Source organism: Mastigoproctus giganteus, chromosome 1 (assembly GCF_048544385.1).
Source record: "Mastigoproctus giganteus isolate SK-2022 chromosome 1, ASM4854438v1, whole genome shotgun sequence".
Lineage (NCBI taxonomy): Eukaryota > Metazoa > Arthropoda > Arachnida > Uropygi > Thelyphonidae > Mastigoproctus > Mastigoproctus giganteus.
Window position 1 is genome coordinate 86,485,757 of NC_143575.1, and position 19,228 is coordinate 86,504,984.

General features: G+C 37.7%; 1 long non-coding RNA gene across 1 annotated transcript in view; it reads right to left on the reverse strand.

The window, feature by feature from the left end:
- Window positions 1–19,228, reverse strand: part of LOC150090968 (uncharacterized) — a 42,019-nt gene that overhangs the window by 8,159 nt on the left and 14,632 nt on the right. The window contains exons 2-3 of the long non-coding RNA XR_016547357.1: window positions 18,682–18,758; window positions 9,813–9,915 (exon numbers count right to left, since the gene is read on the reverse strand). This is a non-coding gene — a long non-coding RNA (uncharacterized LOC150090968). The remainder of the gene's footprint in view (window positions 1–9,812; window positions 9,916–18,681; window positions 18,759–19,228) is intronic.

The following is a 19,228-nucleotide window of genomic DNA, read 5'->3' on the forward strand; positions in this document are numbered from 1 at the left end:
CCAACAAGCAACCTCGAAGGTTGTTATTTCTACCTCACAAATACTAAGGGGTTTTCAAGGAAAAATAGAGTTAAAATAAAATACCCTAACCTTCTGTCCACAATAAGACCAGTGCCACACAAGCACTTGGAACACCCTATTCCTGTTTCTCCACCTAGTTGTGAAGAAATCACTATTCCGGAAGAAGAGCAAGAGTCACTACAGCCCATACCTTCCCTCTCAATGTCTGCCAATTCTATTTACAATTCTGAAAATGACAAAACTCCACACTTAATTGTGCAAAGTGAACTTAATTATTTGGTTAGGGATTTAAATCTTTAAAAGCAACAGGCTGAGCTATTAGGGTCTAGGTGGCAACAGTGGAATTCGCTGGCAAAAACAACGACGATTTCTGTGTTTAAAAACCAAAATAAAAAGTTTGCAAGTTATTATCAAATGGAAGGTTCTCTTTGTGGCTGCAAAGATAATGGATTGATGGATGAACTAGGGTTTGAACACAGTCCTGAAGAATGGAGATTATTCATCGATTCTTCTAAATTCAGTTTAGAGGTTCATTGGTAATTAAATTCATTTCATAAAATCAATTTAACTGTTAATTAAATTAAATTAACAATGAATTCAGTTCACTTTTAATTAAATTACACTTAAATGGAATCATAACCCAGACTAGAGGAGAAAAGCAGCATTCACAGAAAACCCAGAGTGCTGTGGCTTGTGGGAGAACTGACGGGGGCCATTCTTCCATGCATCACAGTCTAAAACAATGTGAAAAATGTTTGCAGACCTGTTTAGAGCAGGACATAATCTAGTCAAGAAGGATGTCTGTGTGTGTGTGTGTGCAGAGTGCAGAGACTGTGAAGAAATTAGGTGCCAACTCAGCATTCTGATGGGCATCTATGAGAGTTTAAGGTGTAGGGTAAATGCCCTTGAAGAAATTAATATGAGGGCCCATCAAGCTCTCAGCTACCCAACTCAACGCCAGAGCTCACTCCTGTGCATCAGGCAAAACAGCGGCAATCTCCAAGGCAGAATGTGCCGGTCCCACAGGAAGACGTTTGTTATTTGGTTTCTAGGAGCATTAGCAACCAAGGCCATATTGCTCCGGCATATGCGGTGGTCATTCCCTGACATTTCTGCATCCTCCGTATTTGGTGGTGACAGGCTCGAAACCCCAGTCTAATCAAGAAGCGTGTGCTACGCACTGCTGCTCCTTCCCACCTGGCTACGGAGGCGCCCGGTCCCACAGGAACCAGTTATTGTCGGTGACTCTATTATCACCGACAATAGAGTTGTAGACGGAGAATATAGTATGCAAAAAAAAGGAGAGGCGAAACAGGACTAGGGTAGGTCAGCCAGGGGCAAAAGTTGATGACGTGGTAGAACAGATATCATCTTTTAAGGGCACAAAAGGTGATATTGTTGTCCATGTTTGCACTAATGACCTTAAGAGTAAGAGATCTGCAGATTTACTTAACAAGTACAGGTCAATGCTGAAAAAAAGTCGTGAGTTAGAGTTAAAATTTGAAAGTGGCTGTAATTCTGCCCAGACATGATAGGAGGGAGTGTATGACGAGAGCTTTGTCAATAAATTTGGCCCTGGAGAGATTGTGCAAGGCTCATGGGGTAGAATTTTTTTCGGCGTGGTCTGTGCTTGCTAACAGGAGAGACTGCTTCTACAGGGATGAGATACACTTGAATAGAAAGGGTGCAAGAATATTTGCTGATGCTATTGAGGCAGTGTTAGGTTGATTGGAAAACTGCTAGATTGGGGGATTCAGACTAAAAGATTATTGGTACTGCAAGCAGAAACGAAAGTGATTCTTGCACTGCTTCTATTGTAATGAGCAGCAGCCTAGAGAGCAAGTTGCTGGGAATTTCAAGAGCTGCTGGGAGTCATCATGGAATAGGTAAATATATGGGCTGTGTTAGGGTAATGATAATTTAGCATTAGTACAGGCATATGATGCAAGAAAGCAAGCTTATTCAGCATCAGCCAAAAAAAAAAAAAAAAAACCCACTCCCATTTCACCCCTCCGTTCGTTTGAAATACCTGTCCAGTTGAGCTTTAAATTTGTTTAGGCTATCAACTTCAACAACAAGTGATGGAAGTCGGTTCCACCAACCAACCACCCGCTGGCCAAAGGCAAATTTCCGCACATCTATCCGACATCTCCGTCCTTCCTCAATTTGAATTTATGCCCTCTGAGGTGATTATTCTGAGCAAGATGAAGAATCCCATTGGCATTGAGCATGCTCAAACCATTCAAAGCCTTATACACCTCTATCAGATCACCTCGCCGGTGCCTAGTCTCCAGACTCTGCAATTTGCAAAACTTAAGCCTTTCTTCGTAAGAGCAACCCTTTGTTCCATTTACTAATCTTGTTGCCCTTCTCTGTACCCGTTCCAGCAGCTCTACATCCTTCTTGATATGAGGCCTCCAGACCTGTATACAGTACTCAAGATGTGGCCTAACCATTGCCTTATACAAGGGAATAATCACCTCCTCCTTATCCCTGCTAGAAAAATTCCTGTATATCATTGACAAGACACCATGAGCTACTCTTGCAGCTCGTCTGCACTGCTCAGAGAACTTCATATCTGCCTGCACAATTACCCCCAGGTCCTTTTCGTTCTCTACCACTGTCAGTGTAATACCTCAGAGTTGATACGTTGCTCTGGGGTTACTGTTTCCCATATGTAGTACTTTACATTTGTCAATGTTAAACTTCATTTGCCACCTCTCAGCCCATCTGTTCAACCTTTCCAGATCCTGTTGCAGCAGCATAGCGTCAGTAGTGTCCTTAACGACCCTGCCAACCTTTGTATCATCTGCAAACTTGGACATTAAACTTGATATCCCATCATCAATATCATTCATAAACACCGAAAACAACAACGGACCCAACACTGAACCTTGAGGAACTCCACTAATAACATTAGTCCACGTTGAGCAGTGTCCATTGATTACCACTCTCTGTCTTCTGCCACTCAACCATCCCCTTATCCATAGCAGCAATTTGCCTCCAATGCCACACTGCTGCAATTTGTGCAGCAGTCTTCCATGTGCAACAGTATCGAAAGCCTTTCTAAGATCCAAATATATAATATCAAAGTTATTCCCTGCATCCAGTTCTTTTGTGACTACATCATAGTATCCAATCAAATTGGTCAGGCAAGACCTGCCCTTAACAAAACCATGCTGCGTCTGAGCTATAACGGAATTCTTGTCTAGATGATCCTGCAATGCTTCTTTAACCAGTGCCTCCATTAATTTACCTGGAACAGAAGTTAAACTAACAGGTCTATAATTACTTGTGTCAGCCTTTGATCCTCCTTTGTGAATTGGGGTTACATTTGCACATCTCCAGTCTATGGGTACCTCCCCTGAGTCCAAAGAAGCTCTCATAATTATGGCTAGGTAACTAAGAGTAAGAACAAGTGCACGGAAACTTGCATGTACATTAAAGCTAGAAGTACAGCAAATAAAATTGATGAATTTGAAGTGCTGATCAAGACATCAAAGGCAGATACTGTTGGGATATCAGACACATGGTTTCACACAGATATAAGCAGTACAGAATTAGAATTTTGGGAGTACAATGTGTACAAAAAGGACAGACAGGGTAGGAAGGGAGAAGAGATTATGCTGTATGTTAAGAAACACATAACAATCTAAGTAAGTGAATCCAGTTGACATGGGTGGACAGTGCAATATTAAGTCTGTTTGGTGTGACATAAACATTGGGAAAGGGAAAATGAGAGTAGGAGTATGTTATAGGCCTAATGATGCCGACGAGTACAATGAGCAGTTGTGCAGAGAAATAGAATGGGCCAGTAAATCAGAATGTCTTGTAATGGGGGATTTTAACTTTCCAGATATTGACTGGAACTTGTGGATTGGTCACTCTCACGCTAGCAAGATTTTGTGGACTTATTGGATGATTGTTTTCTACAGCAACACATTCGAGAGCAACCAGAGGGAGTAATACCCTTGATCTGATTATCAGCAGTGATGACATATGCATTATGAATTTGCAGATAAAGGAATGACTAGGTGACAGTGATCACAGTGTACTGATGTGGGATTTATTTAAAGATGTAACTACAATCAAGGGTAAAGGGAAGGATTTTTGTTTTCGTAAAGGTGACTACAGAGGTTTCAGACAGTTTTTTTAAATTCTATAGAGTGGGATCAACTGATGATGTTACCAATGGTGAATTCTAAATGGGAAGCCTTCAGGGACTTGGAGGCTACTAGGCTTTTCATTCCAACTAAGAAATACTGTTCAAGGTTCAGGCCTAAATGGATGTCGGATGAATTAATGAGGCTCGTGGCGGAGAAGAAAAATCAATGGGATGCATATAAATCATCAGGCGACACAGAAGCCTATGACAGATATAAGCTAGTCTGTAATCATGTCACAAAGGAAGTTAGGCAGGCGAAGGCAGATTGCAGAAAAGTTATTGTTTCCGTACAGTGGTCTCAGGCAGGTTTTGAATTCTATACAGTGGGATCAACTGATGATGTTAAAAACAGTGAATTCTAAATGGGAGGCCTTCAGGAAATTAATCTTGGAAGCTACTAGGCTTTTCATATCAAATAAGAAATAGTGTTCAAGATTTAGGCCTGAATGGATGTCGATGAACTAATGAGGCTAATCGCAGAGAAGAAAAATGCATGGGATGCATATAAACTAGTCGGTAATCAAATCACAAAGGAGGTCAGACAAGCGAAGGTTGATTATGAGAAATCCTTGGCAAAGAATGCAAAGAAAAACAGAGTTCTTTACTTATGTAAACTCTAGAAGGAAGGGGGTGAATCAGACTGGTCCACTTGATGTTGGTGATTTGACTGTTGATGATTCTGCTCAGATAGCCGAGAAACTGAATGAATATTTTTTATCTACATTCACACATGAGGAGTTATTCAAGGAGAGGAATTCCAGAAGTTTATCAAACTCTAACACAGAGCTAAATGATTTTGTAATAATGGAGAGCAAAGTGGAGGAGAAATTGTTGAAGTTAAACATAAAATATGCACCTGAGGCAGATGGAATTTATCCAGTTATATTGAAGGAGGCAGCAAGGGAAGTAAGCAAGCAAACCCTTAGGTTTGCTTGCTTACTTTCTTACTTGCTTTGCCATAATTATGAGAGCATCCTTAGATTCAGTGGAGGATCCCATGGACTGGAAATGTGCAAATGTATCCCCAGTTCACAAAGGGGGTTCAACGAGTGTTGCAAATAATCATAAATCTGTTAATTTAACTTCTGTTATGGGGAAATCAATGGAGTCATTGGTTAAAGAAGTGATGCAGGATCACCTAGACAAGACTGCAGTAATAGTTCAGACACAGTATGGGTTTGTTAAGGGGAAGTCTTGTCTAACCAATTTGATTGGATACTACGATGTGGTCACAAAGGAACTGGATGCTAAAAATAATTTTGATATCATATACTTGGAGTCAGGAAAGCTTTTGATACTATTGCACATGGAAGACTGCTGTACGTATTGGAGCAGTATGGTATTATGAGCAATTTGCTGCAATGGCTAAAGGGATTTCTGAATGGGAGACAGCAGAGAGTGGTAATAAATGGACACTGCTCTATGTGGAGTAATGTTATTAGTAAAGGCCCCCCAGGGTTCAGTGCTGGGCCCATTGTTGTTTTGCGTATTTATTCATGATATTGATGAAGGTATATCAGGCTTAAATGTCCAAGTTTGCAGATGATACAAAGGTTGGCAGGGTTGTTAATGATAGTAAAGACATTATGCTACTGCAACAGAATTTAGAAAAGTTAGGTAGATGGGCTGAGAAGTGGCAACTGAAGCTTAATATTGACAAAGGAAAAGTACTGCATATGTGTAGCCGTAACCCAAGAGAAACATACAGTCAGTCCTCGTATAGCACGATAGTTGTGTTTCTAGAAACCCTCCTGCAAAGCAAAATCGTGCAATATAAACAACTGGCCCTATGGGAAAAACAGGGTTAGGTGCCGACCACCCAAGATTGAACACACATTTGTAACCAAAACATTACCAAACACAATAACCAAGCACAATAAATAATGGTAATAAAATACTTACGTATTTTATTACGACTATTACGTAATAAAATATTGCTAATGCTTTTGCTTCTATCGTAAGCAAACTTGTTTTTTTGCTTGATTTTCTATCGAAACAGATGACAGCCGTTCCATCTCTTCCAATTCTTTGTGTCTTAATCTAATGGATTTTAATTACACTTTGAGTTATTCCTGCTATGAAAGTTGTTTTTATTTTCTCTGCATTCTTTGTAATTCTCGGCATTGCCTCATTTAGGTCTGTAGCACGTGGAATATCACATGGTCTTTCATTTTGCTCAAAGTGTTTCACAATATTATATTTTTTCTCTATCGACAGAGGTGGACTGGCCATAAGCCTTACCGGGGAAACCCCAGTGAGCCGGAGGCCGGTGTGATTTTGGCCATAAACCAAAGTATGAGGCCACTATAAATTTTCCCGGGTAAGAATTTTTGACCCAGTCATCCTCTGTTTATCGATATTGCTTTTCTTTTTCTCTCTGAATCTGCAGTGTCTTCATCAGGATGCTTCCTTTTCACATCTTTTAAGTATTTTACTCATTTTTAGGGAATAAAGCACAATTACAAAACGAGGAGGCACGCTTGATACACATAAACAAAGCTGCGCGCGTGTAGCAACTGAATAAACAACACCGTAAAGGCAGAGATACACTATTAACACTTCGCATTTTACTAAAGCACATTTCTAGGGTTACTACCATAAAACAATTCTGTTGGTTTTTACGTTATCATGGTGAAATGTGTTTCTCCTTCACTGATATAAAAAACATAAATACATTTTCAGAATCTTCTCTTCATTCCTATCGTGTTGCGTTCCGTTGGGGGTGATTCTGCGTTCGACTGCCATTTCTTGTAAACACAAAGGCAAATCGTGCATAAGTGAATTCGGTTCGTGTTATATAAGATATCGTTCCCCTATTTATAAATCGTGTATGATCGAATTCGTGTAGTGCAAATACGTGTTATACGAGGACTGACTGTACCAACCGTGTGGTACTACACTCAAGGAGATTGAGAATGAAAAAGACCTGGGGGTAATTGTGCAGTCGAATATGAAGTTCTCTGAGCAGTGCAGACTGGTGGTCAGAGCAGGTCATGGAGTTTTGTCAATGATATAGAGGAATTTTGCTAGTAGAGACAAGGAAGTGATTATACCTTTGTATAAGGCAACGGTCAGAACACAACTTGAGTACTGTGTACAGGTCTGGAGTCCTCATTTTAGGAAGGATGTAGGGTTGCTAGAATGAGTACAGAGAAGAGCGACAAGATTGGTGAGAGGAACAAAGGGGTGTGCTTATGAAGAAAGGCTTAAGTTCTGCAAGTTGCAGCATCTGAAGACTAGGTACCTGCGAGGTGATCTGATTGAGGTGTATAAGGCCTTCATTGGTTTGAGCAGGCTCAATGCTGATGGGATACTTCCACTTGCCGAGATTAAGAACCTGAGTGGGCATAGATTCAAATTGAGGAAAGACAGTTTTAGAATAGATGTGCGGAAGTTTGCCTTTAGCCAGCAGGTAGTTGATTGCTGGAACAGACTTCCAGCAATCAACTGTTCCATCTGTTGTTGTGGAAGTTAATAGCTTAAATAAATGCAAGTGGGCCCCCTTGCAATAACATTAGACAATATGTTAAAAATGTTAATGACCCTTTCAGTAGCTTGAAAATATAATAGTTGTGGGTGGGCCCATTTTGTCTCCTGGCAACTAATGTGGAGACAATTTTTAGACCCAGTCCACCACTGCTTATGGCTATTACTAATGCTATTTCTATTGGAATATAGAGTAACCTGGAAAGCAATAGGGGGGGGGGAATAGATTACAAAGGCCTGCTGGGCATTCATATGAAGAGTCTTCTTTTCCTTCTGTTATCTTCACTCCACCTTTCCCCACCCCATCATTTCAATTATTTGATATGTAACTTTTACTACCCTTATTTTGTTCAGTAACTTAGTTATTGCTATCGTCGTTTAGTTCACTGACTTAGTTTCATTTATCTATTTTTGAGTTTTGAGTGTGTTTGTTATTTAAGTAGAGTTATAATTTTTTATTCTAATTTCTGCCTTCATTTTTAATATGAATTCGTAAGAGTTTATTTTTTGTACAGTAAGGTCTCAATGTATACAAGGGTTAGGTTTCTGGTACTCCAACATAAGTAAGAATTCACATAAGTTGGGGTTCCCCTCTTCAGAGAAAACTTTCTAAAGTAAAACTAAGGCAAAACTAGGGGAAATCATAAACCATACGTATGTATATAAACTTTATTTGTGCAAACTGAATTAAAAGTTGACCTAAAAGGTTTAGAAGTTGGAAGTTACAATAATTTGTTAATAACTGTGATTTATTTCAAGTTCTTCTGTGAATTTTAAGAGCTTTCCCAATGTCTGAATTATGAATAACTTTAAAACTAATACCACTAATTATTCGTATGAGGTATGCCACGAGACCTCAATTCTCCTGAAGTTTTCTCCATGGTACACCTCATACTATTATATCTTAAATAGAGTACAATCAGGATGAGTCTGTCTTCATAAAGGGCGTACTTCTAGGGAATGCCATGTTTGGGCTAAAGGCACCCATTATCTTCCTTATTAACCCATAATGTATCATCTAGTTCAAGTATGGAATTCTTATTCATCTGAATGAAAAGCTGATACTGTGCGTCCTCAATGATATTGACTTCCCCTTTCCATTCCTTCCTTCTCATGTATTGTTGACTGCTATCATAAAACAGACAAGCTATAACTATATGATGATAAGTATGAATTGGGTCAGTAGCATATGAGTGGGGTCATATATGCTCAGATTGCATACTTGGTGATCCTACTAAATCTGCATTATGTTTAGGCTTGCTGATTGGATCTAGTTGACAGTGAAATTTACTAAATTTGTGTTTTAGTTTATAGCTTTTTCCCAATTAGAGGGTATTAATAATATTTAAGCATGTGTTTTCAATATGATCTATCTTTATTGTTTATACTGGGGTATTCATCACAGTTCACTAGTAATAAGTAGGCCATAACAGAAATGTTAATGCTTTGTAACTCGCAGTGGAAGAAATCTTTGTGGTAAAGCTGTCATTATGGTTCCTGAAACTTTTCTTTTGGGTTATTTTTATCCCTCATAGTGAGTGTCAGTATTTGCTCTTGGACTGGTGCATGGATATAGTTTATTTGCATTATTCCAAACAGCAGTTGCATCTTATCTTTGCAGGATTTTGTGCTTCAAGATTTTAATTAATTTGATTTTGCTCTTCCCCCCCTCAACCCACATTTTCTCACCCATATTTTGTCTAATGTGGTAGTTTATTTAATAATTGCTTGTATGCAGGTGATATTAGCACCTCACAAGTATAACTGTACTGCAATTAGCTGCAATAGTTATATTTGCATACTTGTATTTCCATATGTGGTAAATAAGTGTTTAATCTAATAAATCATTAGTTGATCATCTTAAGTTTAATTCATATTTGGATATTTTTGGCTGTGCTATATATGCTTGCTTCCTTGAATCATTTTTCCAACATTAAAGCTAAAGTCTGTTTCATATGGTACCAAAAAGAATAAATGCTGCCATTAGTTTTAATATATTAAACTCATTTTTAAATAACATTGCTATTTCCTATTAGAAAAATTTAGTTTTCTAAATTAAGAATTTTTTTAAATTCTTGCAATGATATAAGTAAATATTTTTACAGTTAATATAGCAAGCTGATAAGATTTTAAAATTTACCGTGGGAAATGAGCCCTCCAATTTCTGTAACCACACCTGATAGAAGTGGGAAATAAGGACTCCACCCTATGTCTGTACTGTAGGTAATTAATATATCACCAGGCTACGTAAGAGAGCAAAGTTATCAAATTATTAAAAAAAATTGAAATACTTTTAAATTGAATTTTATTTATAAATAAATAAAAATTACAAAAAATATATTTTACATGACTACAAACAGTTTTCTTTCTACCATTTGAACTATATGTATTTTACACTGCAATTATATACTGTTGAATTTGAAGGAAAAAGTTTGCTAGTAAATATGAAAAAACACAAAATTGTTGGGGTGATTTTGTGTCCTCTCTTTGTCATTTTTAAATAATGTAAAATAAATTACAATATAAATACAATAATAGTATCACAATATAAAACAGAATAAAATTTTTATATAGAGGAAGGATTTGTCTGTTGGGATTTCATCTCATCAGAAATCAGAAGGCTGCAGAGAACAAAAATTCCTAAACTCTATTATAGGAAAACCTATGATCCATTGCTGTACAAATCAACCTCAACTGGGAACCAAGGAACTAATCTCACCAAAGTGAGTAAACTCTCCTATATTGCACTCTCATTGGAAACTTCACTCAGAATGTTGGAAAATATCTATCTCATTATCTTTATATAAATTTAAGTTTGTTGTATATTTTTGTCCCCTCCCTTTCTTTGTGCTTTATGATATTGTTTGCTGTTTCATCATCATCATCATCAGCCATTTTCAATCCACTGCAGGATGAAGGCCTCTCCAGCAACTTTCCAGTTCCTTCTGTTTTGAGCACTGGCCATCCATTTACTACTCAAAAACTCATGAATTTCATCTATCCATCTCCGCCTTTGTCTTCCAGGTTTTCTTCTAGCTCCTCTTGGGTACCATTCTGTTATTTTCTTAGTCCATCTGACATCATGTCTTCGAGCTATGTGTCCTGCCCAAGACCATTTTAGTTCTTTAGTTTTGATAAGAATGTCCTTTACTTGAATTTGCTGCCTAATCCATGTGTTTCTCTTCTTATCTAACATTCTAATTCCCAATATAATTCGTTCCATTCTTCGCTGTGTAGTTCTTAGCTTCTCTTCCATTCTTTTGGTGAGTGCCCAAGTTTCACTTCCATAAGTCATGGTGGGGAGTATACATTGATTCATTATTTTACGTTTCAGACAAACTGGGATATTGCTCTTCAGTATGTGACTATATTTCCTGAATGCTATCCATCCAAAATTTATTCTTCTCTTGACTTCCAGCCATTTATCATTATTACAGCTAATAACTTGTCCCAGATAAGTATATGACTCCACCTTTTCAATTACTGCTCCTTCAATCATTATTTCCCTTTCCGTGGCATACTTGTTCATCATTACTTTTGTTTTAGCCATATTCATCTTTAGTCCAAAATCCTTACTAACTGTGCATAACTGATTAAGATTTTCCTCTAATTCTTTGGGATCGTGGCTTATGACCACAATGTCATCTGCAAATCGTAAATGGTTTAGGTACTCTCCGTTCACATTGACTCCTTTCTGCGACCAGTCTAATCTTCTGAAAGCTTCCTCAAGGGCAGCAGTAAACAGCTTCGGAGATATTGTGTCTCCTTGTCGAACTCCTTTCTCGATTTTAAATTTGCTACTGTCTTTGTCTAGTCTAATAAAGGATGTAGCACTCTTATATATTTTCTTCAAAATCATAATATATGGAGTATCTATGCCTTGTCTTTCCAGTGCCCGAAACATTGCCTTATGCTGTATGGAGTCAAATGCCTTTTCATAATCCACAAATGCCAGGCATAATGGTGTTTTATATTCATTTGCTTTCTCCATTAGCTGTGATATTACGTGAAGGTGATCCATAGTTGAGAATCCTGTCCTAAAGCCAGCTTGCTCTTTCGGTTGATTCTCATCAAGTATTCTTTCTAATCTGTTAGTAATGACCCTTGTGAACAACTTGTAGATGTGGGATAACAAGCTAATTGGTCTATAATTTCCAATTTCTGATTTATCTCCTTTCTTATGCAGCAAAACTATGATTGCATTATTCCACTGCTTAGGCATCACACCTTTTCTAATGCACTTTGTGAAGAGCCTTGCCAGTTTTTGTGTTATGTCTCTTCCTCCCAATTTTAACAACTCTACAGTAACTTCATCTTCCCCCGGGGCTTTCCGATTCTTCATTTTTTTCAATGCATGTTCTACCTCATCAGGAAGAATATCGGGTATGTCGTATGTGTTGCTACTTTGCAATCCATCTTCCCCACTGCTGGTATCATTCCCTCGCTCCTTGTATAATTCTCTATAGTAGTCTTCTGCTATTTGAATTATGCCTTCTCTGCTGTTTATAAGTAAACCATTGCTATTCTTCAGTTTCAGTATCATTTGTCTTTCTGTATTACTGCTCATGGCTGCTGATTTAAATCCTTTGTTTTCCCTTAATGCTTGTTCCACTTTTCTTGTGTTAAATCTTCTTATGTCCTCTCTGAGTCTCTTTCTAATGGCTTTGCATAACTCAGTATACTCAATTTTCTCCCTGGCAGTGTTTTTCTTGCTCTTCATTTGTCGTCTTTGGTTCATCATGACAAGTGTTTCTTGACTAATATTTTCTTCTTTGGATTTCTGTTTCCCTATAGGTTTCTTGGGCTTTATCACTTTCAGAAAGTTGTAATATTCCTCGTCGATATCTTGGTCCTGAGCAGTCTGCAGAAGCTCAAACTTGTTCTTAAGTTCCAGTACATACTGCTTTTTCTTTTAATACCAGGTAAACAGTAAACAGCTTTTTTTTAATACCAGGTAAACAGCAAACTGCGTTTGCTGTTTACCTGGTATTAAAAAATGGATGTGCACAGCTTGTATAAATAAGAAGCATGAGTTAACTTGTTATTTTTGGTTTTCTGGCATTCTAGCTCCTCAACGAAGAGGGTGCATATATCTGAAACAGCTGTATGCTGAGTGGCAATATATATATTTTTTTCATATTGAGTCAACATAGGGGCTCACATCTCATGAGTATGAGCTTGGTACGCCCAGGGTTTTTAGCTGGATATCATCATTTTTCTCTTTTTTGGTGATTCCCTTTTACTTCTGACACTTGCTCTTTTTCTCTCTCTCAGGGTAACTCAGAGATTTTTTTTTTTTTTTTTTTTGGCTGGTGCAACAAAAGTCTCAAGGCCTCCTTGCACCACAACAATAATAATTATTACGGCACGATGGCCCAGTGGTTAGGGGTTCGAGTACCGCCTTAGTGGAAGCGAACGTGGCTCCATCACACTGGGAGACAGGTATAATAATAGTAATAAATTAGAATAATAACGAGAAAATGAGGCCTCTAGACCTTTATACAATACTCAAGGTGTGGCGTGACCATGGCCTTATACAAGGCAATAATCAGCTGCTTTTCCCTGCTAGAAAAATTCCTGTATATCATTGACAAGACACCATGAGCTACTCTTGCAGACCGTCTGCACTACATCTGTCTTTCCTCAATTTGAATTTATGCCCTCTCAGGTAATTATTCTGAGTACGAGGAAGAATCCCATCAGCATTGAGCATGCCCAAACCATTCAAGGCTTTATACATCTCAATCAGATCATCTCGCAGGTGCTTAGTCTTTAGACACTGTAATTTGCAAAATTTAAGCCTTTCTTCTTAAGAGCAACCCTTTGTTCTATTCACTAATCTTGTTGCCCTTCTCTGTACTCGTTCCAATAGCTCTACATCCTTCTTAAAATGACGCCTCCAGACCTGTATACAGTACTCAAGGTGTGGCCTGACCATTGCCTTATACAAGGGGATAATCACCTCTTTATCCCTGCTAGAAAATTTCCTGTATATCATTGACAAGACACCATGAGCTACTCTTGCAGCCCATCTGCACTGTTCAGAGAACTTCATATCTGCCTGCACAATTACCCCATGGCCTTTTCGTTCTCTACCACTGTCAGTGTAATACCTCAGAGTTGATACATCACTCTGGGGTTACTGCTTCCCATATGTAGTACTTTACATTTGTAAATGTTAAACTTCATTTGCCACCTCTCAGCCCATCTGCTCAACCTTTCCAGATCCTGTTGCAGCAGCGTAGTGTCATTAGTGTCCTTAACAACCCTGCCAACCTTCATATCATCTGCAAATTTCGACATTAAGATTGATATACCATCATCAATATCATTTATAAATACAGAAAACAACAATAGACCCAACACTGAACCCTGAGGGACTTTACTAATAATTTGTCCACGATGAGCAGTGTCCATTGATTACCACTCTCTGTCTTCTCCCCCTCAACCACCCCTTTATCCATAGCAGCAATTTGCCTCCAATGCCACACTGCTCCAATTTGTGCAGCAGTCTTCCATGTGCAACAGTATCAAAAGCCTTTCTAAGATCCAAGTATATAATATCAAAGTTATTCCCTGCATCCAGTTCTTTTGTGACTGCATCATAGTATTCAAACAAATTGGTCAGGAAAGACTTCCCCTTAACAAAACCATGCTGTGTCCGAGCTATAACTGAAGTCTTGTCTAGATGATCCTGCAGTGCTTCTTTAACCAGTGCCTCCATTAATTTTCCTGGAACAGATGTTAAACTCACAGGTCTATAATTACTTGTGTTGGCCTTTGATCCTCCTTTGTGAATTGGGGTCACATTTGCACATCTCCAGTCTATGGGTACCTCCCCTGAGTCCAAGGAAGCTCTCATAATTATGGCTAAAGGTTTCCTTACTTCCGTTGCTGCCTCCTTTAATATAACTAGATAGATCCCATCCACCCCAGGTGCCTTTCTTGTGTTTATCTTCAACAATTTCTACTCCACTTTACTCTCAGTTATTACAAGATTCTCCAGCTTACTGCCAGAGTTGAATACGCCTCTGGCATTCTCCTCGCTGAACAACTCCTCATGTGTGAATGTCGATGGAAAATATTCATTTAGTTTGTTAGCTACCTGAGCAGGATCATCGACAGTTGACCCATCGATATCAAGTGGACCAATCTGATTCATCCCCTTCCTTCTAGAGTTTACATAAGTAAAGAACTCTTTGCTGTTTTTCTTTGCATCCCTTGCCAAAGATTTCTCATAATCTGCCTTCGCCTGCCTAACCTCCTTTGTAACTTGGTTACAGATCAACTTGTATCTATCATAGGCTTCTGTCACATGTTAATTTATATGTATCCCATGCATTTTTCTTCTCTGCCATATGTTTTATTAGTTCATCTGATATCCATTTAGGCCTAAACCTTGAACAACATTTCTTAGTTGGTATGTAAAGCCTAGTAGCTTCCAAGATAAATTCTTTGAATGCTTCCCATTTTGAATTTGCTGTTGGTAACATCATCAGTTGGTCCCACTATATAGAATTTAAATACTGTTTCAGACCACCGTAGTTGCCTTTATGAAAGCAAAAACCCTTCCCTTTACCCCTGATGGTAGTTACCTCTTTGAGTAAATCCCACTTCAGCACACTGTGATCACTGCCACCTAGTGGTTCCTTTGTCTGCAGATTCTTAATGTATGAAGAATCACTACTGATAATCAGATCAAGAGTATTACTCCCTCTAGTTGCCTCCAGAACATGCTGATGTAGAAAACAATCATCCAATAAATCCACAAAAGCCTTGCTAGTGTGTGAGTGACCAACCCACAAATTCCAGTCAATATTGGAAAATTAAAATCGACCATTATACGACTCTCTGATTTACTGGCCCATTCTATTTTCCTGTACAGTTTCTTATTATACTCATCAGATTCATTAGCCGACCGGGCTAGCCAGGTAGGTAAAGTGCCTGCCTGGCAACCCAAAGGTCGCGGGTGTTCGATTCCTGCCTCGGGCTTGGATCACAGTAAAATGCAAAAACTTTGGGAGGTGCAATATGGCCATAGAAGCTGATGCGCCAACAACTAACACAAAAAAAAAAAAATAATAAATAAAAAAAAAATCGGTCATTAGGCCTATAACACACTCCTACTCTCAATTTTCATCTCCCAATGCTTATGTCTCACCAAATTGACTCGACACTGTACTGCACTGTCAAGCGATGTTGACTGGCTTCACTTCCTTGGATTTTATGTGTTTCTTAACTAATAGCATAACCCCTCCTCCCTTCCTATACACACATTGTATAGGAAGGATAGTTCCTTATATCTGTGTGACATCACATCTCTGATATCCCAACAATCTCTGCCTTTGATGTTTTGAGTAATACCTCAAATTCATAAAATTTATTTACCAAACTCCTAGGTGTACATGCAACTACACATGCACCTGTTCCTATTCTTAGCTACCCTAACACAACCCATGTGTTTACTTGTATCGCAATGACTCCCAGTAGTATCATCAATATAAATGATATTGATAATATACCATCATCAATATCATTTATAAACACAGAAAACAACAATGGACCCAACACTGAACCCTGAGGGACTCCACTAATAACATTAGTCCACGAAGAGCAGTGTCCATTGATTACCACTCTGTCTTCTCCCACTCAACCATCCCTTTATTCATAGCAGCAGTTTTCCTCCAATGCCACATTGCTCTAATTTGTGGAGCAGTGTTCTATGTGCAACAGTATCAAAAGCCTTTCTAAGATCCAAATACATGATATCAAAGTTATTTCCTGCATCCAGTTGATTTGTGACCACATCATAGTATCCAATAAAATTGGTCAGACAAGTGCTTCTTTAACCAGTGCCTCCATTAATTTCCCTGGAACAGAAGTTAAACTAACAGGTCTATAATTACTTGTGTTGCCCTTTGATCCCCCTTTGTGAATTGAGGTCACATTTGCACATCTCCAATCCATGGGTACCTCCCCTGAGTCCAAGGAAGCTCTCATGATTATGGCTAAGGGTTTGCTTACATTCTTTGCTGCCTCCTTTAATATAACTGGATATATCCCATCCATCCCAGGTGCCTTTCTTATGTTTATCTTCAACAATTTCTCCTCCACTTTCCTCTCAGTTATTACAAAATCATCTATTAAAGGGAATGAACAGGTGATATGGGAAATGTGCTTTCTTTTGGCTGATGTATCATTTTCCACTACTAATATTAATACTAATATGTTGTTATTTGGTTTTTAGGAGCATTAGCAACTAAGGCCATATTGCTCCGGGAATATGCGGTGGTCATTCCCTGACCTTTCCGCATCCTCCGCATTTGGTGGTGAGGGGCTCGAACCCCAGTTTAATCGAGAAGCATGTGCTGCGCACTGCTGCTCCTTCCCACCTGGCTACGGATGCGCCATATTAATACTAAGTCACATACTTGTTGGCATGGGACTGCATGTATATAGTGTTAGTTATTTGCTTAAAATCAAACAAAAAATAATGAAATCAAATAATAAATTGATTTTGAGGGTCCCCAGATTTATGAAAAAAAGTTTTTTTTTTTTTTCCCCAGGTATTCTTAAATAAATTAGCTAATGGTTTTTGATATGCTTATACATTAGTAAACCAATTGTGGGTTATTATTGTTCCTGTTTATGGAGTTCTTTTTTACTGATATTTTCAATGTTGTATTAATAGTGAGGGTGTCCATGTTTACTGAACTTATTCATTAATAAAGTTATTTCTATCTTCAAGTCTTCGTGGAGTAAGGCTCTTTTGTTATTATTTTACTGTTATTTCTACTTAAAGTAAAATTCAAAAAATTAATAGTTTGATTTACTGCTTTCTCACATGCTACGCTCTCTCTTCAATGTTATTCAGTGCATTTATACACTATATTGTATTGAATTCTGGTAAAACATATAAAACATGGGGTAGGGAAACAAGAACAAGTTACCTAAATAACCAGATACTACTGGATGACAATACAATATTAACTGCATTAGTGATGAGGAAGGTAGGTTTATCTACCATAGTAGAGTTATAATTTGAAAGCGAAATTAACTTTATCATAGCAATTCCACTCTGTGTGATTAGTGTATGAATTGTGCTAGTTATTCTGAGATGTCAGTCATAAATAAAACGTCAAGCCCATGCCTTTCATTCAGTGCTTGGTATGTTTTATAAGCTCAAAACAAACAAAGTTATCAACTTTAAAATTTTCAAAGTATGTTTAAATTACTCTTTATGTTGTTTGAAGGTGATAGGAAAATGATCAGGTGTTCAATGAAGATTCTGGATAATTAAAGAGATGCAGTTTGGGAAATTAGATGAGATATTCAAAAATAATGAATAACAGAGCAAAAGAGCAATGTGAATTATTGCATCAACAATGACAGCATCACTGTACAGACAAATAAGCAGTTTTGTCTTGCTCACTGGCTAATTTTTCTCTCTAGTCATGTAGTGATTTTTCTGTGATTTTGTCTTTTTCTGATAGCATCATGGTAAAGAAAAAGAACAATAATAGTTATTACAGAAATACTTTTCTTTGAATTTTCTGTGATACTGGAGAAATAAACATGTAATATGGTGCCTGTACAGAAAGGAAACATCCTCATTTTAATCATTGTATACGTGAAATCATTGCTTTTTTGAGAGCACGATTTTTATCAATTTATTAAATAATGAATTATACTCTTTCCTTAGTAATCACAACAGAAACCTAGATGTATTTCAATTAAATTCAGTATGTACAGCAAAGTGAAAAGAATGACGTTTATACATTATTAGTTATTTAATTAGTAATGAATTTGTTTTTTAGATTAATTTCTTAAATTAATCTAAAAAATTAGGTTAATTCAAAAAAAAAAAAACCAAACACACCTGAAATGTAAACACTGTTACAGCTAGAAAAACAACTATTGTTGTTTTTCTAGCTGTTAAATCTTCACAAAGAACTTTGATTACAATAACTGAAAAAAAAAAAAAAAAAAAAATTAGTTAATTATATTACCTGAATACTGTCTGCATCTTCTAAAGAAGGCACAACACGTGCTATTCCTTTTATTATTCCCTGACTAACGGGAGTACCTAGGGATGAGATATAGTTTACCTTTTGTATACATATTAGAATTGTTGCATTTAATGAAAATATACCATGCCAAATTGACTTATTTTATATATACTTTTCTGAAAAGTGTACACTTGAATTAATACACAACCCTACCATTAATTCAAACACTCCTCCATTGATGGTCATGTCCTACTCACCCACAATATATAAAACAACTAAAATATGCATGTAGGCCTTTGAAGAGACAATAGCGTGATTGTCAGGGCAATATGCTGCGATTAATGGAGTTAACAGATTTACATGTAGAATGATAATAGGATACTGCATGAGCAACCAGTCTATACCTGACATTTCAGTGGCAATGAAGATCCCTAGGTCAACAACTGTTGATATGATCTGCAAAAAAGGAGCAGACTGGTGCTGAAACTATCATAAAATGATCCAAAACCCCCAAAGCTGATGGAACATAAGAGGAGTGCCCTGCAAA